At 25.5% G+C, this 23862-nt stretch overlaps 2 long non-coding RNA genes across 4 annotated transcripts in view; one reads left to right on the forward strand and one right to left on the reverse strand.

Moving 5' to 3' along the window:
* The window catches only part of LOC135927553 (uncharacterized), a 33010-nt gene extending 23803 nt beyond the window's left edge, over positions 1-9207 (reverse strand). The window contains exons 1-2 of the long non-coding RNA XR_010572117.1: positions 9155-9207; positions 6719-7255 (exon numbers count right to left, since the gene is read on the reverse strand). This is a non-coding gene — a long non-coding RNA (uncharacterized LOC135927553). The remainder of the gene's footprint in view (positions 1-6718; positions 7256-9154) is intronic.
* On the forward strand, positions 735-22756 carry LOC135927552 (uncharacterized). Of its 3 annotated transcripts, XR_010572116.1 has the most exons (5): positions 803-817; positions 20719-20766; positions 21863-22037; positions 22086-22269; positions 22559-22756. It is a non-coding gene; the product is annotated as an uncharacterized LOC135927552 (long non-coding RNA). The 3 variants fall into 3 exon arrangements; XR_010572115.1 differs by lacking the exon at positions 20719-20766 and having other exon boundaries at positions 735-817; positions 22559-22755; XR_010572114.1 differs by lacking the exons at positions 803-817; positions 20719-20766 and having other exon boundaries at positions 21270-22037; positions 22559-22754.
* The last annotated feature ends 1106 nt before the right edge of the window (positions 22757-23862 follow it).

The raw sequence follows: 23862 nt of genomic DNA on the forward strand, positions 1-23862 counted from the left end.
AAACAATTTTCTAAAGTTAATTTTGTATTATGAATTATTTGAATAAAAACAGCCGTTAACAACATGAAATATAAAATGTTTCTTCATTATTCCTAGGAAATTTTTTTATCCTACTAATAATATATCTGGAATAATTCGATCGAATAATAGATAAAAAATTATTCGACGAATAATATATTTTCCTTATTCGAATTTTCGAATCGAATAATTGTGTTATTATTCGTAAAATACGAATCGAATCAAATCGAATAACAAATAATTCGGTTTAGGTATATGTAGGGCCTATAAGACTCCCGCATGGTAGGTCTTAAGGACTTAAAAAAATTAGTTATAAAGTTTAGACCATGACATACTTTTAGTTAGAAATGATGCTTCATGAGTTTTAAATGATACATTCTTAGGTAAAATGGCTATGAATAATGTTCTTCATGTTAAATTAATTTTTTTTAAATTTGTATAAATTTAGGTTTAAAATGGCTAGCATTTACATGATGGTTCATAGTCAAAATTGATCTAAAATAATTTGTTCAATATAAAAATATGAATAGAACTAGTTAATTTGACCCAATCGAAATAGGGGATTTTTTTCTTCTTTTATTATCAGTTGATCTCTAACCTATATATAAAATATATGAGGTAATTTTGGGATGAGTATATTAATTCTCATAAGATTTTACGATGAAAATAATTTTTTCAGAGATTGACAAAGATATCCCCAATATCTTAAAATTAACAAAGGAGGGTCGCCGACCGTGCTCAATGGAAGTAGAAATGCTGATATTCGAAAAACCAGGTTCAAAGCCTCCAAACTCGATAGGTTAAAGAAAGGAGAATGTATATTTGGTTTCATTTTAAATCGATCTGATCAACAATTTTAAAATTTCAATGTAATTTTTACATTTGAATTTTCATTTTAAAATCTATATACAAGGGACTAACTTTGCCGATCTCTCCATAAAGGGAATAACAAACGCCTAACGTCACTCGATGACGCGATATTTGATCGCATTCTAAAAAATATCTATGAGTTTAGTTTAAATATTTGGTGGGTTATAAGACGTAGTAAAGAAACTTTTATATAAATTATTTGGGGTCAAATAAGTTTCAATAAACTTTTAGAGAGAGTTTATGAAAAGTTGTTGATAGATGTTAAGTGAAGGCATAAAGGAGTAAAAATAGTTCCTTTCCTAAAATCGAAATTTTTTATTCAATAGTCGTTTTTTGTTTGGGGTGGAGGGGAGTTGAAATATTATAATTAATTAATATTTTCAAAATGTGACCGAATGTCGCGTAATCAGGGATCACCAAATCTTTAATAAATGCCCAAAAAAAGATATCAATTTTGGAAACAAAATTTTTTTAATGAATTTATATTTTAAAATTATCTTTAAAAATTTGAATTTTTAAACATTTTTTAATTGGTATATGTTAGAGTTAATGTGTTTTTCCCGCACAATGTGCTATTTTTTCAACTTTAAATCATTTTTTGAGCGCATTTTTTAAATTTTAAAAATCTGATTTTGCCGGAATATGTATGCCGTCATGTTTGGAATACTACCTACCCTATGAATTTCACATGATTTTTCATGAACTCTAAAACTTAATATAATTTATATTAAATTTCCATATATTTTTTATATAAATTATAAAGGACTCGAAGGTTAACAAGCAAAGTTGCCTAAAATTTATAAGATAGGTAATCCAAACATGATAGAATATATTTCCGGTATAATGCGATTTTTGATTTTAATAAAATGGGCTCAAAAAATGATTTGAAGTTGTAAAAATAACACATTAACGCTAACATATATAAATTTTAGCGCTGAAAATCGAATTGCCTTTGATATTTAAATAGAATTTTATTAATGCAGTTTAATTAGCTTTCCTAATTGTCAAAATTTCTGGGGGAAAATAAGATGATACTTTTGTAAGCGTTTTGTTTACATGTCTTGATAGAGATATAAATGCATTGTTTTTAAAAAAAAAATTAATAGATAGACTAAAAATAAAGTTGACCATTTTCCTTGTATAAATAAAAACAATTGTAAATATCAGGGATGTGAACCCTTCGACAAAAGAATAGGGTCCAGGGTTTGGGTCCAGGTTTAGAGAACGTAAAAATAAATGACTCAAAATGAGACTTTTTTTTCTTACATTCATTTATTATTATTATTTCAATATATACACATTCATAATTTACAAATAAAAAAATAATTTGCATTTAAAATGTTTCATCCAATCGCAGAAATCATAATATCCTCTAAAATGTTATCCTTGAGATTTCCGTGTAAATAAGACAATATGTATTTAAAAAAATGCCTAAAATAGATAGTTATCTTTATAATACATAAATTATAGTACTTGTGTCGTCGGTAGAGATATGACGAAGACAACATGTATATTTCTGTATATATTGAAGAATTTTCTTCTCGGAATTTTAAAATATTTGTTTATTTATTCTCTTAACCTCTGATAAGTTTTCTATTAAAAATGTAATAGGTATTTTTTGTTCCTCCTTTCTATCTGATGATAATTTAATTTTTTTTTTCTCTATCTAAATGTAAAAATTATAAGATCATCAATGTCGCTATCATTATCATTATTATCACTACAACCAGTAAGTATTGTCGTAGCCTCCAATAAGTTGTAAATAATGGAGTTTTGCGTATGGCAAATTGCAAATCTTAAGATGGTCGCCAGCCATTTGTTTTTGCTGAATATACTCAATAAAATTTGATATTGAAAAGTCTAAATATATAGAAGCGTACACAACAATATTTTGCAAATTTATTTGCTCTCGAATATTTATGTTTTCTAATATTTCGTATGAAAAAGGATTAATAAATCTTTCTAAATCTAATCGGCATCTAATTCATATGCCATAGAAATAAGATAAACATAATTGTTCTGATTTTAATCTTAAAATTGTTATTTTTAAAGGAAATAATACACTAGTAAGGTCCTCTATTTGGCACCAATCATCTTCCAACAAAATGACTTCACATGCTCTCCTATAATAAAATCAGTACCGACATCTTTCAAACCTAATAATTATTCTAGCATCATAAACGTGTTGTACAATCTCATATTGCCATTGACCTTTTCATTGATTTTAATATTCTTGCAATTGTGGGAGTTCTTAAATATTTTGCTTACATCCCTTACTTTATCGATAATATTTTTAAAGGGAATATTTATTAGGCAATCATTAATAGTTAATTGTAGAGTATGGGCTCTGCACATCTGATGCAATATATATTTGTGGATAAATCTTCTATTATTTTTTGTATTTATGTCGTTATAATCATCGTCTATTACATCCTTCTCTTCCAGTGAACATTCATTTAATAATTTAATTGATTTTACAAGATTAGCACCATTATCCGTAGTAATTGTATAAACATTTCTTATAGAAATATGAAATTTATTTAATGTTTCTAATTTTATCATATTAATATATTCAGAAGTAGCACTAATATCCTTCATAGCTAAATTTCTTCAATATTATATTATTTCCTTTCATATACTGTATATTTATTCCTAGAATCTCCCTAATCTTTTGGCGGAATCAATTTTTAATGAAATTAATTTATTATTTATTTCTTTTATCATTTTAGCTTGTATTTTTTTTTCAATTCATTAACTACTAGGTCTCTTTAATTTTAAATCCGTTATTTGATATTCCAATTGCCTTACTAATAGGATTAAAAAATATTATTACTCGCACTACAAAATAATTCACTTTCAATATAATCAAAGTATTTCTATTATATAGCATATTAATAAATTTACATAATAAAATATTATTACCTATGTTAGAAAATAATTTAAAAATAAAATGGAAGTCCAGGAATGAAAATTGTAAGAAAAATGTGAAGATAGAATATGATCCCACGAAAATAAAAAGTTGATATTTTTAAATTTTTTTTGACACTTATAACTCTTGAGCTCTCGGTTAGTCGGGTAGAACTAAAATACGGTTCACAAGAGTTAAGGGTCCGCGTTCACATTCCTTAATTTTGGCTAAAACTTCTTTTAATATATTTGTTTTTTATTCTACCAAAAAATATATAATGGCCGTTAACTAACCTCGCTCTAAGAGATCAGAATTGGGCGCTCAGTTATTAGCACCCTAGATGTTAAGGAGCCAGGGGGAAAGTATAATCTATTAAGAAACCGGACATTGTTGATTCTTAGGAAGAAGCCTGATCGGAATATTGGAAACATAAAATTTTACTCCTTAGTCTTCAAAAGCCCAGCAAAGATTGACACTCCGGATATAAATTTGGCGGTAAAAAAAAAGGATTTATTTTTAAGATTATATCTTATCTTTTTTTTCCAGAAGAAATGGCGTGTTAGCTGAGGGGTAAACTGAAACTATTGGGCTGAAATTTAATTGAGAATTTGGGGCTTCTGTATCTGCTATAGGTTGTTTTACATAAAGTGGCGGGATTACGTCTAATATTAAGTTAGTTAATAGACCTTACGTTTCTAATCTCAACTCAACACATGCCAGATCTCGGTAAAATGCACATGTAGGCCAGTAAATAAAAATTAATAAATTATTTGTGTCATATATTATAAAAGTTTGTTGATGTTTAAAATAAAATTATCAACAGTGAATTTTTAAAACATTAACACCAGTTCTTAATCAATTAATGTCTTCCTCTATACTTTTATCAAGTTATACAGGGTCGAAAAGGAACCTATAATTACGGTCAATTTGCTACGACATTATTTTATTAGATTATAATTATAACCTTATTTTTTCGTTGTAAGTTTTTAATACCTTATAAAAGTAATGGCTTATTTGTTTTTACCTTTACAACAAACATATTCTGCAAAAAAAGGCTATAGTCAAGGACCCAGGCGTTTTCACATTTTCCTTTCAATTTCCATCCAAATGACCAAAAGATATAGTTATTTGAAAATAATATGAGTGGTTCTTATGTTACTGATTATCGATAATATTAAAATCTTATTCTTTCAAAAAATCAATTCGCTTTTATTTATTTTTATTTTACATTATTATATTATTTATGCTCAATATTGTCTTTTTTTTGTTATTATGATTGATAATGCATAGTATGTTAATTGTATTTTCTAACATATTTATAGTTCAATTTGTGTATAATCTTTATTATGAAAATTTATATAGGAAATTAATATGAACAAAAAATAATATAAAAGTGTAAAGTATATATGTATATAAAAAAAATAAGCATAATTTTCTTGATGTTCTAAGAGCCAAATATTTTACACATCTAAAATCTAAACTTCGCAGCATTAAATTAGATTCCTCGAACTAATACAAACACGATCAAATAACTAAATTAAATTTCTTGATATTGCAATTGGCATAGTAGCTTTTGATAGTCATATAATAATCCAAGTTGGGGGGGGGCATGTATATCAGGAACAAATATTGGTTGGGGTGCGTTTCGCAAGAATCGCCGGTATTAGCACTTGGCATTTATTGGCTCCTTAGAGGGGAAAGCTATGAACAAAATGTCTATAGGCGAATTAAAAGCTCACCCTAATATTATATGAATATTTAAAGAGAACCCGATAAGTAAATCACAATAAATTTCTCAGAATTAAACATTATATGACGATTTTAAAAAAAAATCGTTAATTAAAATATCATTCACGCGTAAAAATTGAATCTTTTTTTTGCGATTGAGCCAGTTTTTTTAGAATATATCTCCTGGAAATAGAAATTCTATGTATGTTAAGTATAGCTACTCTATTCCATGATTTCCTGTTTTCTTAATACTGAGATTGGATTTTATTCTTCGTAATGAAGAAAAATTTTCTCATTTATTGCTTTTGCTATTGATATTCCTAACAAAATATACGGCATTATTTTAATATATTTTGAAAAATTGTAAGATATATTAGGAAAAAACTCTAAAATATATTTTAAAGTATGCAATGTGCTTCCAATGGCGTTTATTGGTTGGAAGATATCTGCTAGAATTAAACTTTCGTACCAATATTTAAAAACAGAAGTTAATTGTCCCACCGATACTTTAATATTAAATTAACTCAATGAAATTGAGCCACATTTCAAAATCATATAATGTTTATTTGGCCTCAAAAGTTGTATCTCTTAAAATTCTTAGTTCATATTATCTATTTTTTTCAATACATAAATTTCTTCCTCCATTTTATTAGATTCTTAATTTTGTTTAATGGTTTTTCTATTTATAGTCATGAATGAGTGATAAGCATAGCCAAATTTTTTCTAAAAGGGGGGAGGAATCACTATTAGGTGAGTTATTAGAGATTATTAGATTCACTTATTGTAAGCAATTGGCTATGTTAGATTTTTATAAAAATAATTTTGGGGTTTCACTTTTTTTTTTCTAAAAATTAGGAATATAGTCGTTATTTTAAAAGTTATCAAATTTTACTAATTTTTCATTCGTATTCTTGTTTATAGCAATATATTGTATACATTTATTTCTGGAGAGGGGGTGGGGTTGGAGGTGTGTAGGGAGACGTTTTCTATTATCTCAAAATTATATTTACGATAACAGGCAAATTTCTGAAGAGAGCGAATCCGCCCCCCTCCATCCACTCCACAGCCACACCTATGAGAGGAATGAGTGTTTAAAAACTTGGATGTTTAGAGATAAATTGGACAGGCAGATTTTGAGAGAGCTGACGTAAGTAAAATCCTTCATTGGGATGAACTGTAATAGGTCCCCTTTACTTGCCAATAGCTTTGATAAGATTTAGAGCCTCCTTTCCGAACATTCCTAACGTGTTGGTGCTATTGATATAAAGAATTGGTTCGTGGGGCCAGCGTATTTTATTTTAACGACTATTGTCTTTTTGATGGCAAAAGATGTGAGGTTAGACTTTGCTACAAGATCGGTCAGTGGGAAACCGTTTGCCCTAAAGAATAAGAGATATACAACCCAGGATTATAGCGATATCATTTGAAAGACTTGCTGAACCAAGAGTGGATGGGATATTAACGTTCTTAAGAACAGCTAGTAGTAGAATGTTGTTAATGATTTATCGAGTGGTTGACGTTCGCGAGAGAACTTCCAGCGCAAGAGATAGCCATAGTTTGTATTTATTTCAATATAATTTGGGGTTTTCTCAAAGCGTCTATTTGAAATGAGGTCGACGGAGTGGGCCATCAAAGGAGTGTCCGAGTCTTTTTCTAGGTTAAAGGTCAGACTGCAGGAGTGGGATGAGATGTTGCTATCCAAATAGGTAAGGGTCCAAGATAGGTCAGGTTCTGTTATAATTTTAAATATAACCTTTTTGAAATAGGGATAACCTTTTTTGTTCATTAAAAATTTCCATTATTTCTTCAAAAATATTTTATAAATGATTTGCATTTTTTTAGTAAGGGAGGATATTCTCCTCGTTAAATATACTCTCGATGATATACACAGATTTTTTAAAAGGTGGTTCCCCATTGATAAATTTGCAATTTTTCGTAAATATCAGATAATAAGTGTTCCCGACTCCTACCCCAAACCCCTTTCTACTCCAAATTAATACATTATATCATTATAATAATAATTTCAAAAAGGTTTATACTAATAAAATTTTTTTTATAATGAATATAATTTTTTTCTTTTTTAGTACTCATATAATTATTTCCACATCTATATTTCAATATTAAAATTACAATAAGATAAAAATAAATCCAAAATAATAAAAAAAATAAAGATGAAATATGCATAAAATAAGAAGAATAAGGAAGAGTAAGTCCGGCGAAGATCTGTAGAGACACGACTGTCATTTAAGCTTTGATAATTCAGTTTAAGTATAGCTACCAGCCTCTGTCTGATGAAGAAGCCATCTCGGGGATAGCTAGTAAGTTTGCAGATGTGAGATCCTAAATCCTTATAGAAAGATAAGCTTACCAAAGAAATTTAAGGTTGTTGATACGTTAAATCAAGAAATTGCAATGGCTATGCCTGAGGATTCGGTCTTTACTCGATCTACAGTATAAACTGTTCTTCCTTGCTGTTATAGGAGTTCTGTTGACAAGGCAGATGTGAGGAAAGGTTATTGTATAATTAAGGAAAATCCCAGTGGCGTAGGTTAGCTCATTGTTGGTGAGTTCAAGTTGAAGATTGTTAAAATGGATAACTTCTGAAAATTCGTTACCGGATCCATTAATTAAAGAAGTGAAGAGAAAAGGTTCGGTAGAATCATGCTAGATAATAGAAATTTAAAGCATCTAGCTACAACTGGCTTATCCCATTCCTTCTGTTTGTAGGATTCAGACGATGGGAAATCTACAATGCATCTTTATATATATATACATATACTCACATTATATGTTATTGCCAAAGTATTATAAGGTTACTTGATAGTGGTTATTATTTGTAAGCGTTAGAATATTTAATTTGGATCCATTTGTGATTGAATAATTATATTAAGTGTATTAGATAGAAAGTTAGGAAAAAATCTATAAATATTAATATAATTTTTGAAATGGATATAGCTTACTTGCTCTGATTGTAATCTTGTAATATACCGATAAAATGAGGTAAAAAATAGGTAAAAGAATGAATGCCATCGTGTTTATGAAATAATTATATATAAATATGATTCAAATTATATAAATATATATTAATCATTTACTATAATACTGTTAGACAAATCAAGATAAATAATATTTAAATTTTTTAAATTTAAATTAGTGATCTGCATCGGGTCTAATATTTAAAGCCCGGCCTGGCCCGATATTTATTTTATAAAAGTTTTGCCGGCCCGGCCCGAACCAGAAATTTTCTTTAAAATAATTTATCGGCCAGGCCCGAATTTATTTAAATATAGAAATTAATTTTTATAATTACTCAAAATAAAAGACATATGTTATATGTCACTTAGTTTCAATAAATAAAATCAAAATTTTTTATTTTACATAAAAAATTCAATATAAAATTGATAAATTTAGATATATTTAAAAAAAATTCCAAGGTCCGACCCGACACTAGCCCAAATTTTTTTAAAAAATATTAGGCCCAACCCGGCCCGAACTCGATTATTTTAAATAAAATTAGGCCCGATCGGGCCGGGCCTAATTTTGCAGATCTTTAATTTAAATAGTCACCTGATATTATTGAATATCATATAACATAAAATAATATTGTACATCGTAATATTAATAACATACTTTACCGGGGAATGATTTTGCTTTAAATATTAGAAATAACCCTCCACCATGAGTATTATGGTAATTGAATTTATTAAAATGATCCTTTAATGTTTTAGTGAGTAAATTCTGATATATAACTTTTCTAAATTATTATATTTTAAAATAATAGTATTTTAAAATAATAAATGCTAACTTGCGGATTTAATATTATTGAAATTAAAAATGTCATTATAATTATTTTAATATTAAGCTATTTATTATGAAATAAAAGGAAATACAACTACTAATGTATTTTCCTTTAATTATATATATCTAATAATTTAATTTTTATAAGTTATTTATAATGCAGTCCGTAAGGTGTTAGTCGCATAGATTGCAAATATTATATGAGAAAGATATAGCATTGATTGTGATACGGTGATTTTGTTAAGTTTTATTATAGATATTCTATTTATCTTTATCTCAATAAGATCTTTATTAAAAGTAATTTTTATCATTTATATATATGGCAAAACAACGTGTCAAATCATAAAAATAAACTTTTTTAAACACAATTAAACTTAATAACATGTTCCAATTACAATATAAAATAACGCTTTAAACGTTAACATATAAACAATATATAACTTTTCTAAACACAATTAAACATAATAACATGTCCAATACAATATAAAATAACGCTTTAAACGTTAACATATAAACAATATATAACTTTTCTAAACACAATTAAACATAATAACATGTCCAATACAATATAAAATAACGCTTTAAACGTTAACATATAAACAATATATAACTTTTCTAAACAGAATTAAACATAATAACATGTCCAATACAATATTTAAACGTTAAAATAAAAATAATCTATTATTTAACATCTTAAACGTTAAAATATAAATAATCTATTATTTAACAATTTATATCATAAGAAAATAAATATCACTCCAATTAATAGAGAATATAACAAAAATGATTAGCTAAGCATTTGCAGTTTCCCTTGGCATTTGTGTTTTGCCTAGACATTTGTAAACTGTAATATAATATTTAATTAATAAAAATGATATATATAAAAAAGTGTTTATTTGTGTTTAATGTATCAATGCCAAAACAGATTTAAAAAAGTTATACGGATGAACAGATGGGGTCCATGTGACCTCAATCTCTAAAAAACTTTTATAAAATTTGAACTACTGAAAAGAATCAAATTAATTTTAGACATATATACTTTATCTAAAAATGTTAAGCTGCTAAAAGATTCAGGCAAAAATATCGATAGAATTTTAAGTAATAACCTTATTATATTATAATTTTAAAAGATTATTTAACATGTTTGTAATCGAATTTAAAACAAAATTTTATTATAATCTAAAATAATTTTATCATCTGAAGTTTAAAAAAATAATGATTTGATAATAAATTTCTTCAATTAAAAATATCTTTCTTGATCAATTTTTTTTTAAGGGATGCTAATCCTTATTTTAATGATAATTTAACAATCCTCTTAACGATTTCTTTAACATAGTTGGGTATTCTATGTGAAAAAAAAGCTTAGTTAGTGAACTTAACTTAAAACACATTAAACTGGGAACGATGAGATATTATATGTTTAGAATTTAGGTGTGATTTCATTGCCGTTTGTATATTATGGCTTGTATTATATCTAATCTCCCTTAAATAAAAAGATATTATTTTCATCTCTTATGTATGTTAAGATAGCTAATAATTTTTACAACCGAATTTAGCAATATTTGTCAAATGTGCATGTCCAAGACACATTACAACAAAATTAATAATCAATTTGCGTCAAGCTAACATAAATACAAATTTGACCAAACAAACTCCGAGCTAATTTCAATTAGATGGAATGGGGTATTAAATATTAATTGTTATAATAATTAGTATATTATTATTTTTTTTTAAATTATTCTCATTTAAAAAGTATATAAATTAGATATCACGAAAATTTACTATTATAAAAAGTAATTCAATGAATGACAAAGTAAGGTTAATTCTTAAAAATTATACGCAAAATAATATTTAAAAAAATAAATAAGTTAAAAATTATACACATTTTTTTGGGGTCATATTTGGGAAAATAATTTTATAAACATATATTATAGATATATAATAATATTTTCAAAATGGGAACAAATACTCTCCCTTTTCATTTTCAACGCATAGGCCTTCTCATGTTTATGTGGCAAGTTTGGATTTTATCACAAGGTAAGACTAATGCCAATATTATTAAATCTTTCACATATTTTTTCTTCTTCTCTAAATAACTTAAAGACTATACACGTTAAGCGAGATGGAGATAAATAGACAATAAAAAAAGAAATTGTAAACTATTAATTTTCTAAACCTCTAAGACCCAATATATATGTTACAGTCAATCGCGTAATCATTTATTACTTGTATTTGCTTTAGTAAAATCGCCTAATATCATATATTGTCCAAAATTTATGGATATTCTTCTTAGAATACATATTCGGATAAAGTAAGATTATTAAAATTAAAAAACAAACGGGGTAATTAATTGATTTTAAGTTAGTTTTGTTTAAAGTTTTTAAAAAATTTGAAACAATCTGATTTTGCCAAATAAAAAAAAATACCTTACATCCAATAAATTTCAGATAATTTGGTCATGAAACCTATTTTTTTAAAGATAATTTTTGTATATTGGCAAAGAGCGACTGGGCGAAGATTTAAATCAATCAATACACGAATTGACTGAACGTGAATTGACTCTAACATATTATATATATACAATTAATAACTTTGATAATTAACTATAATTCAAATAACTCTCTCCCCTCCCTCCCCCCCAGTGGCGTAGTTACGGGGGTGGTTTTCGGGTTTGGACCCCTCCCAGAGCAAAATATTTTTTTTAGATTATACGTTCAAAAGACTTAAAAGTGATTATATTTTTCTGGTTTTGACGTTTGTGGAAGGATATTATATTACTATTGAAATTATTCTGGATAGTATTATTATAAAGTCATTGAGAATAATCTATTAAATTATAATAACATATTATTGATGCATTTAAAAAATATATTTATTATATATTATCGAAGATATATGATTTGGGGCAAAAGGGCCGAAAGCCCGTTAAAGGGGGTCTGGGGGGCGAAGCCCCCAGCTTTTATATGTATGGACCCCCTCTAAGGAAAATTCCTAGCTACGCCACTGCTCCCCCCATTCTTTAATATAAAATTCAATTTTCGGTTTAACTAGCCTAAAAAAAAGATATCTCTTTATATATAATTGCTTTATGTCGTAATATAAAGCTCCTTTTTACTTTTAAAAATAAATATCTCTTCTTCCCCTTTATTAACTATAATAATTTCGCGCAAAAAAAAGAGAAAAATAATTGGTTTTTTAAAAAAGTGAGCTATTTCTTACGAAAGTCACGCTAAAGGTAATAAAGCATTTATTTAAAAAAATAAAATAAAGATATCAAAGGTTTATTTATTATTATTACGTTTGCTCACTTTTGGCAGGTCTTTGTCCAACGTGCTAAGTAAGATAAGATAAGAAATAATATAAAATATTCGCTTTCAAATTAGATTTTGAATTTAACCTAATCGAAATTAATCAAATAAATAAATATAATGAATGTATCACGTTTGTGGAAGTCAAAAAACAAACAAAATTTTTTTTTTTTAAAAAGCAGTCCACATTTTTTGTTTTTAATTAATCATCTGGAATTTATTTTTTTTAAAAATCCGGATTTTATTAAATAACATATTTAACTGGATTTTTTTTAAAAAAAACCCGTCTTTATTTCCGGTTTTTCATTAATCATTTGGAATTTTTTTTTTTTAAAAACCAGTCTTCATTTTTTGTTTTTAATAAATCGTCTGTAATTTTTTTTTTTTAAAACCGGATTTTATTAAATAACCTATATAACTGGATATTTTTAAAACCCGTCTTCATTTCAAATTTTTCATTATTCGCTTGGAATTTTTTTTTAAAAATTTTAAAAAACTAGTCCTCATTTTTGGTTTTTAATTAATCGTCTGTATTTGTAAAATTAAATAAAAACGGATTTTATTAAATAACATATTTAACTGGATTTTTTTAAATAAAAACCCGTCCTTATTTCCGGTTTATCATTAATCGTTTGGAATATTATTTTTAAAATTTAAAAAAATCAGTCCTCATTTTCGGTTTTTAATTAATCGTCTGTATTTTTTTTTAAATTAAAAAAAACCGGATTTTATTAAATAACATATTTAACTGGATATTTTTTTTATAAAAATACGTCTTCATTTCCGGGTTTTCATTAAACATTTAGAATTTTTTTTTTAAACCAGTACTCATTTTCTGTTTTTAATTAATCGTCTGTATATTTTTTTAAAATTAAATAAAAGCGGATTTTATTAAATAACATATTTAACTGGATTTTTTTTTATAAAAAGCAGTGCTCATTTCCGGTTTTTCATTAATCGCTTGGAATTTTTTTTTAAAATTTAAAAAAATCAGTCCTCATTTTCGGTTTTTAATTAATCGTCTGTATTTGTAAAATTAAATAAAAACGGATTTTATTAAATAACATATTTAACTGGATTTTTTTTATAAAAACCCGACCTTATTTCCTGTTTTTCATTAATCGTTTGGAATATTTTTTTTAAAATTTAAAAAAATCAGTCCTCATTTTCGGTTTTTAATTAATCGTCTGTATTTGTAAAATTAAATAAAAACGGATTTTATTAAATAACATATTTAAAACTGGATTTTTTTTATAAAAACCCGTCCTTATTTTCGGTTTTTCATTAATCGTTTGGAATATTTTTTTTTAAATTTAAAAAAATCAGTCCTCATTTTCGGTTTTTAATTAATCGTCTGTATCTTTTTTAAAATTAAAAAAAACCGGATTTTATTAAATAACATATTTAACTGGATATTTTTTTTATAAAAACCCGTCTTCATTTCCGGGTTTTCATTAATCATTTAGAATTTTTTTTTTAAAAAACCAGTACTCATTTTATGTTTTTAATTAATCGTCTCTATTTTTTTTAAAATTAAATAAAAACGGATTTTATTAAATAACATATTTAACTGGATTTTTTTTATAAAAAGCAGTGCTCATTTCCGGTTTTTCATTAATCGCTTGGAATATTTTTTTTTTAAATTTAAAAAAATCAGTCCTCATTTTCGGTTTTTAATTAATCGTCTGTATTTTTTTTAAAATTAAAAAAAACCGGATTTTATTAAATAACATATTTAACTGGATATTTTTTTTATAAAAACCCGTCTTCATTTCTGGTTTTTCATTAATCATTTAGAATTTTTTTTTTTTTAAAAAACCAGTACTCATTTTCTGTTTTTAATTAAACGTAACTGGATATTTTTTTTATAAAAACCCGTCCTCATTTCCGGTTTTTTATTAATCGTTTGGAATTTTTTTTTTAAATTTTAAAAAATCAGTCCCATTTTTGGTTTTTAATTAATCGTCTGTATTTGTAAAATTAAATAAAACCGGATTTTATTAAATAACATATTTAACTGGATTTTTTTTTATAAAAACCAGTCCTCATTTCCGGTTTTTCATTAATCTTTGGAATTTTTTTTTAAAATTTAAAAAAATCAGTCCTCATTTTCGGTTTTTAATTAATCGTCTGTATTTTTTTTTAAAATTAAAAAAAACCGGATTTCATTAAATAACATATTTAACTGGATATTTTTTTTATAAAAACTCGTCTTCATTTCCGATTTTTCATTAATCATTTAGAATTTTTTTTTTTAAAAAACCAGTACTCATTTTCTGTTTTTAATTAATCGTAACTGGATATTTTTTTTATAAAAACCCGTCCTCATTTCCGGTTTTTCATTAATCGTTTGGAATTTTTTTTTAAAAATTTTAAAAATTCAGTCCCATTTTTGGTTTTTAATTAATCGTCTGTATTTGTAAAATTAAATAAAACCGGATTTTATTAAATAACATATTTAACTGGATTTTTTTTTATAAAAACCCGTCCTCATTTCCGGGTTTTCATTAATCTTTGGAATTTTTTTAAAAAATTTAAAAAAATCAGTCCTCATTTTTGGTTTTTAATTAATCGTCTGTATTTCTTTTAAAATTAAAAAAAACCGGATTTCATTAAATAACATATTTAAATGGATTTTTTTTTTATAAAAACCCGTCCTCATTTCCGGTTTTTCATTAATCGTTTGGATTTTTTTTAAATTAAAAAAAAACTGTTTGTATCAAATAAAATATTCATTTCCGGTTTTTCATTAATCTTTGGAATTTTTTTTAAAAATTTAAAAAAATCAGTCCTCATTTTTGGTTTTTAATTAATCGTCTGTATTTCTTTTAAAATTAAAAAAAACCGGATTTCATTAAATAACATATTTAAATGGATTTTTTTTTTATAAAAACCCGTCTTCATTTCCGGGTTTTCATTAATCATTTAGAATTTTTTTTTTAAAAACCAGTACTCATTTTATGTTTTTAATTAATCGTCTCTATTTTTTTTAAAATTAAATAAAAACGGATTTTATTAAATAACATATTTAACTGGATTTTTTTTATAAAAAGCAGTGCTCATTCCGGTTTTTCATTAATCGCTTGGAATATTTTTTTTTTAAATTTAAAAAAATCAGTCCTCATTTTCGGTTTTTAATTAATCGTCTGTATTTTTTTTAAAATTAAAAAAAACCAGATTTTATTAAATAACATATTTAACTGGATATTTTTTTTATAAAAACCCGTCTTCATTTCTGGTTTTTCATTAATCATTTAGAATTTTTTTTTTTTTAAAAAACCAGTACTCATTTTCTGTTTTTAATTAAACGTAACTGGATATTTTTTATATAAAAACCCGTCCTCATTTCCGGTTTTTTATTAATCGTTTGGAATTTTTTTTTTAAATTTTAAAAAATCAGTCCCATTTTTGGTTTTTAATTAATCGTCTGTATTTGTAAAATTAAATAAAACCGGATTTTATTAAATAACATATTTAACTGGATTTTTTTTTATAAAAACCCGTCCACATTTCCGGTTTTTCATTAATCTTTGGAATTTTTTTTAAAAATTTAAAAAAATCAGTCCTCATTTTCGGTTTTTAATTAATCGTCTGTATTTTTTTTAAAATTAAAAAAAACCGGATTTCATTAAATAACATATTTAACTGGATATTTTTTTTATAAAAACTCGTCTTCATTTCCGATTTTTCATTAATCATTTAGAAATTTTTTTTTTTTAAAAACCAGTACTCATTTTCTGTTTTTAATTAATCGTAACTGGATATTTTTTTTATAATAACCCGTCCTCATTTCCGGTTTTTCATTAATCGTTTGGAATTTATTTTTAAAAATTTTAAAAAATCAGTCCCATTTTTGGTTTTTAATTAATCGTCTGTATTTGTAAAATTAAATAAAACCGGATTTTATTAAATAACATATTTAACTGGATTTTTTTTTATAAAAACCCGTCCTCATTTCCGGTTTTTCATTAATCTTTGGAATTTTTTTTAAAAATTTAAAAAAATCAGTCCTCATTTTTGGTTTTTAATTAATCGTCTGTATTTCTTTTAAAATTAAAAAAAACCGGATTTCATTAAATAACATATTTAAATGGATTTTTTTTTTATAAAAACCCGTCCTCATTTCCGGTTTTTCATTAATCGTTTGGATTTTTTTTAAATTAAAAAAAAACTGTTTGTATCAAATAAAATATTTATAAAACAAGCCCAATGTTTGGTCAGTCTTTTAGATCCGATAGTTTAGGTTATCAAAATAGATGAACTTGAGATTATTTATTGCCCCCTAAATTAGGGTTTAAAAGCTAATATACCGCAAATTATACTACGAAGCGTAATCATCGACGCGGAAGAACGAAAACGTACCCTGCTAGTAGCCTTAATTAAATTTGAGTATTTGACAAACATTTTTTATATTAAAGGAGAGGGGGGGGTCCACAAGTATTTCTTTTTTCTAACCAACTAATAAAACTTTGAATTCTATCTTATATATATTATCATGTTTAATTCTTTACTTATATAAGCCTATGGTCAGTTTTGCGTCATAGAGGGATCAATAATTCCTCGCGGAAAATGGAACCAACAAGATGACAAGATACAAAAAGCGTTCACACTTCAAAGAAGTTTAAAAAAATATATATTTGTGATAATATAATAGATCATATCCTGTTAGCGCTCGTGGTTAGATATTTTTCTGCCCCCTGTTCCTATCTGTCACTGGTAGGTTTAGGCCCATTAAGTCTTCAATAATCACACTTTTATTTTATTTTATATTTGTGAGCCTCTCTTCTACATTTACTTCCAACTTTTAAACCTGGGCCAAATTTTTTAAAATAATATTAATATTAAAGTGGTTTAGTTTAATTTTTCCACCAATAATAAAAAATATGACAAATGAGAGGGGACAAATATATATATACCAATAATTTCATAAGATATTTCATTTTATTACAATGTTTAAACTATCATGGTCCAGTTATTAAAGCAACTCAATGAATTATGTTTTTCAAATTATTTCCTTTCATGTTATGTTTCATATAAGTTCAAAGAATATTCCCGAATGATTTCTCTATCATAAAATCAACCAATAAATTTAAAAAAAAAATTTTTTTCTTTTAAATTAAATGAGCAAGGCAAAAAAATTTATATAAACTATTATTAATATATATAAAATAAGCATCAACTGAATAATCGATGCGGCATATATTTATACCATTATAAGAGGTACCATCTTGTCAGTTTATTATTCAGATAACTTCAATTTAGCCTGTTTTTTAAAAACTAGGAAAATAAAGAGGTTTTTTGATCATAATATTAACTAAGCCTCAAAGACTTCGCCAATAGATGTCAGAAATGTTTGGCACTACTCGAGATTAAAATAATTTTTTTTGAGCTAATAATGGATTTAAATTGTTAAATCTAGGTTTTTAATTACATTACTCTCAATTGTTACTTTTAGAACTCATGATGTACCTTTAATTTGTATTGCATCTATTTTTTATTATCCCCTATTTGTATAACAAGCTAATAATTTTTGTTAAACTTTAAAAAGCGTTTATTTAAAAAAATATATATAGCATCGTAACTCTTAGAGTATCATTTAAAACTGAAAGCGTACCATTTAACTCTAGGGCTTGAGGTCTTAGAAAAATTAGTAATAAAGTCCGGACCATGACATACATTTAGTTAGAAATGATACTTCACTAGTTTGAAATGATACATTCTTAGGGTAAAATGGCTATGAACAATGATTTTATGTTAGGTTTTAATTTTTTGCAGAGTTAAAAAATAGTAATTTACTGAATTTACATCAACAATAAAAATATTTTATCTGCAGAAATGAAAAATATATTTTAGAACTAATTACCATTTATTATAATCCACCAATTAAATTTCTATAAATTTAAGTTTAGAATGGCTTTTACATGATGGTTCACAATCAAAATTGATCTAAAAATTTATTCAATATAAAAATATTAATAAAACTAGGTAAAAAAATTTTTTAAAAATCGAAATCTTTTATTCAAGGGTCGTTTTTTATTTGGGAGGGAAGGGGGTTTTTAATATTATAATTAAATAATATTTTCAAAATGTGACTTAATGTCGCGTAATCAGGGGTCACCAAATTATATGATTTTGGAAACAAAAATTTTAACCTAAAAATTTGATATTTAAAAATTTTAAATTAATGAAAGTTAAAAGATATGTATATATAAATCTCAGCTCTGAAAAATTCGAATTACCTTTGATATTTAATAGAATTTATTATAATGTAAATTAAGCCTTCCTAATTGTCAAAATTTATAGGGGAAAAAAAATGAAGATATTTTTGTAACTGTTTTGTTTACATAACCCATTTATTTATTAATATTACTTCAATATTATATACTCATTCATAATTTACAAATAAAAAAAATAATTTATATTTAAAATGTTTTATTTAATCGCACAATCATAGTATCCTCTAAAATAAATATCATCCTTGAGATTTCCACGTAATAAGACAATATATATTTTAAAGAAGAAAGTTCACGTTTTACGCGATCTAAAATAGATAGTTACCTTTATAATACATAAATTATTGTAATTGTATCGCCGGTACAGCCATGACGATTCTAGACAAGATATATAATTCTGGATATATTGAAGTTATTTCTTTTCAGAATTTTTAAATATTTGTATCCTTTTTTTATTCTTAACTTTTAAGAACTTTTCTATGAAAGATGTAATAGGTGTTTATTGTTCCCCTCCTTTCTATCTGCTGATAATTTTAATTTTTTTTTCTCTATCTAAAAGTAAAAATTCATGATCATCAATGTCGCTATCATTATCATTATTATCACTACAACAAGTTGGTATTGGTTTTGCGTAATCCTTTAGATGGTCACTAGCCTTTGGTCAATACTCAATAAAAAATATCGAAGGATCTAAATATATAGAAGCGTATATGCAATACTATTTTGCAAATATTTTTGCTCTCGAATGTTCATGTTTTATAATATTTCTTATGAAAAAGGACTACTAAATCTTTCTAAATCTAATGGGCATCTAATTCACATGCCATAAAAAATAGATAAACATAATTGCTCTGATTGTAATCTTAAAATTGTTGTTTTTAAAGGAACTATTACACTAGTAAGGTCCTTTATTTGGCACCAATCATCTTCCAACAAAAAGAATTCACATCCTTCTATAATAAAATCAGTACCGAAATCTTTCAAAATAATAATCGTTCTAAAATCATACAAATTGAGGGCCAACGTGTTGCACTATCTAATATCGCCACTGACTTTTTCATTGATTTTAATATTCTTGCAATTGTGAGAGTTCTTAAATATTTTGTACATCCCTTGCTTTAATAGTTTTAAAGTAAATAATAATTATGCAATCATTAATAGCCAATTGTAGAGTATGGGCTGCACATATGCAATATATATTCGTGGAGAAATCTTCTATTATTTCCTGTCAATCAATTGATTTCTTCATAATTATCATCATCGTCTATATCATCCTTCTCTTCCAGAACATTCATTTAATAATTTAATTGATTTTACTAGCACCATTATACATAGTAATTGTATAAACATTTCTTATAGGAATATCAAATTTATTTAATGTTTCTAATATCATTCTTTTTATATATTCAGAAATTGCACTAACTTTAATCTTCTTCATAGCTAAATTTCTCAATATTATATTATATCCTTTTATATACTGTATATTTATTCCTAGAATATTTCTCCCTAATCTTTTGACGGAATCAATTTTTAATGAAATTAATTTATTGTTAGTTTCTTTTAATATTTTTTTTCGATTCATTAACTATTAGGTCTATAATTTTAAAACGGTTATTTGATATTCCAATTGCCTTACTAATAGTATTAATAATTTTTTAAACCAAAATCCTTAATAATATTGAAAGGTTTTTCATATATTTTATTTAACTCAACTAAAGCATCCATCAAATCAGATTACAATATGAATGCTTTTTTTAAAACAAAAAATTTCAATATTATTTTCATCCTTCTTTACAGTACTGACAGTATACTTTTTAACAGTGTCTTCTTACAAAAATTAGATTTTTCTATTTAGGTATTCCTCAAAGATTATAGAATGATGTCTTCCTAAATGTTTCTCCAGGTTAGTATTGTGTGAACCTTTTATTATTATGTGGCAGGTTTTGCACTCTGAATCCTCTTTAATTACATTATAATACTCTAACAAAATATCTTTTATTTTCATAATAAAAAATAAATAAACAAAATTTACAATTAGCTAACAAGTTTGTTTAATAAATTTTTTTTAAAAAAAACTTAGATTTGTAATTTAAAAATAAAATAACTAATTTTATGATTAGAATAAATTTGACAACTTATAATAAAAGGTTATATCTGCAAAACACTCCAATTTTGATTAATTTAAATTTACTGCCCAAAAAATCATGCCCTGATAAAATATATTTTTACACTACAAAATAATCACTTAAAGAAATTGTTATAAAACAAATAAACAAGGTGTTTCTATAAGAGCATATTAATATACTTTAAAATTAAAATATTATTACTTGCTCTACAAAATAATTTACAATCAAAATAATCAAAGTATTTCTATTAAATAGCATATTAATAAATTTACATAATAAAATATTATTACCTACACTAGAAAATAATTTATGATATTTCACTCTCCAAATAAAACGGAAATCCAGGAATGAAAATTGAAAGAAATTAAAAAATGATTCCACGAAATAAGGTTAATAAAATTTTTAAAAAATAGCTTAAAAAAATTTTTTTTTTTTAAATATGCCTTCGGTTCTGGTTTGGGTACAGCAAAAATACGAGGGTTCAGGGTCCGGATTAATGTTGTAACGATTCGTTTTGAGACGATTTTTAAAAACGATAAACTCAATATTTTAGCCAGAAAAATGTTGCCTAAACCCTGAGATTTCGTTGATAGATGTCCAAACCTTTGTTCCTTCTACAAGCAAAATCTTCAGGCTTGCGTATTATTTTGGGTGAAATATTGAGTTAGCCGTTTTTAAAAATCGGCTCAAAATGAGCCGTTTAACAACACTAGTCCGGATTCACATTCCTGGTAAATATTCATTCTGTAATTTTGGCCAAAACCTTCTATATACCTATAAATTTAATATATGAAAAAAAAACTATGTTTTTAATATATTTGTTTTTTTATTCTACCTAAAAATATTTAATGCCGTTAACTCGCCTCGCCTAAGAGGTCAGAATTGGGATTGGCAAAACGTTAAGGAGTCAGGGGAAAAGTAGAATCTAATAAGAAACGGGACATTGTTGATTCTTAGGAAGAAACCTCGGAATATTGGCAACATAAAATTTTACTCCTTAGTCTACAAAAGCCCAGCATTGGTTGATACTTCGGTTATAAATTTGACGGTAAAATAAGATATATTTTTTAAGAATATACTTTCTCTTTTTTCCCAGGAGAAATGGCTTGTTAGCTGAGTGGTAAACTGAAACTATTGGGCTGAAACTTAATTGAGAATTTGGGGCTTCTGAAACTGCTAGGTGGATTACGTCTAAAGTAAGTTAGCTTCCGCAAAAAAATATGATGAATAGACCTTACGTTTCTGACCTCAGAACATGCCGAACTCGTTAAAACACAAATGTAGGCTAACAAAAAAAAATTAAATTATTTGTATCATCATATATTATAAAAGTTCGTTGATGAGATTATCAACAGTTAATTTTTAAAACATTTAACATCGTTCTTAATCAATTAATGTTTTCTTTTATAGTTTTATCAAGTTATACAGAGTCGATATGGTACCTATAATTAGGGTCAATTTGCTATGAAATTATATTATTAGATTTTAATTATAACCTTCTTTTTTTTCTGTTGTAATTTTTTAATACCTTTTATTTTTATATTTACAAACATATTTTTCCAAAAAAAGGCTATAGTCAAGGACCCAGGCGTTTTCACATTTTCCTTTCAATTTCCGTCCAAATGACCAAATGATATAATTAGTTGAATTTAATATGAGCGGTTCTTATATTACAGATTATCGATAATATAAATGTTATTCTTTCAAAAAATCAAATATATAATAATTCTTATTATGAAAATTTACAAAGGAATTAATATGTATAAAAAAATTATATTAAAGTGTAAAGAATACAGTATATATGAAAAATTAAGCATTATTTTCTTGATGTTCTAAGCCAAATATTTTACACATCAAAAAACTGATCTTCTGTATTAAATTAGGTCCCTCGAACTCATATAATTCCGATCAAGTCACTAATTTAAATTTAATGATATTCCACTTGGCATAGTAGCGTTTGAAAGCCATATAATAATCAAGGTGGGGAGCATATGTATAGCTCTGTAAAACTAATAAAAATATAAAAATAAAGTGTTAACAATGTAATTTTGGTTGAGATGTATTTTTATGCCCAGAAAGGCCTGATATATACATTAAATTTTAATTAATAATAAAATTTCATTAATTAAAATTAAAAAGGCAATAATGGAAAAGATAGATGTGAAGCCATGCTCTTCATTGCTAAGATTACAGAAAAATACTTCAGTTAATTGAGCATTAAGTAAATTTAGCTTTATTAGATTACATTATAATATTTTACCTAAATATAATAATAATTTTGTAGTTGAAGAGGAAGACCTTATTTCACAGAGGTTATTAAAATCATTTCAGGGTAATTTTTTAGAAGATTATTCGCCTAGAAAAGTTATTGGAGATGGCAATTATCGTTGCTTGTCTCTGGCAATTTTTGGTCCTGATGAGGTACATCTCTACATGAGAGTCCTGACAGTAATAGAAATAACTATTAATCAAAGCGTTATAATTTAGATGATGAATTTTTCATAAACAATAAGACAATAAGTGATGATTAATTACAAAATTTTCATTAATGGTATGATGCTGGGCACAAATGATGCATCTTTATGCATCAAGTGCAGCTTTGGAAAAAGCATTTCAATCATACTTCTCGCTATTTAATCGTGAAATGTATAGATCTATACCCAGTATATTGGCATGACACGTAGGCAGAACTTGTTCAATTTACTTAGTTTTTATGTGCGAGCTTAAATTACCCTGATAAATTGTAATATATTAAACCAAATTATTTCAGTTCCTCCAATAGTCATTTGTCACCTAGAATTAAGGATTAACTATTCATATTTACATTAGAATAATTCCCAACATATTTTTCCACCATTCGAATATCCACCAAT

This window comes from Gordionus sp. m RMFG-2023, chromosome 3 (assembly GCF_954871325.1).
Source record: "Gordionus sp. m RMFG-2023 chromosome 3, tfGorSpeb1-WG-v2, whole genome shotgun sequence".
Lineage (NCBI taxonomy): Eukaryota > Metazoa > Nematomorpha > Gordioida > Chordodea > Parachordodidae > Gordionus > Gordionus sp. m RMFG-2023.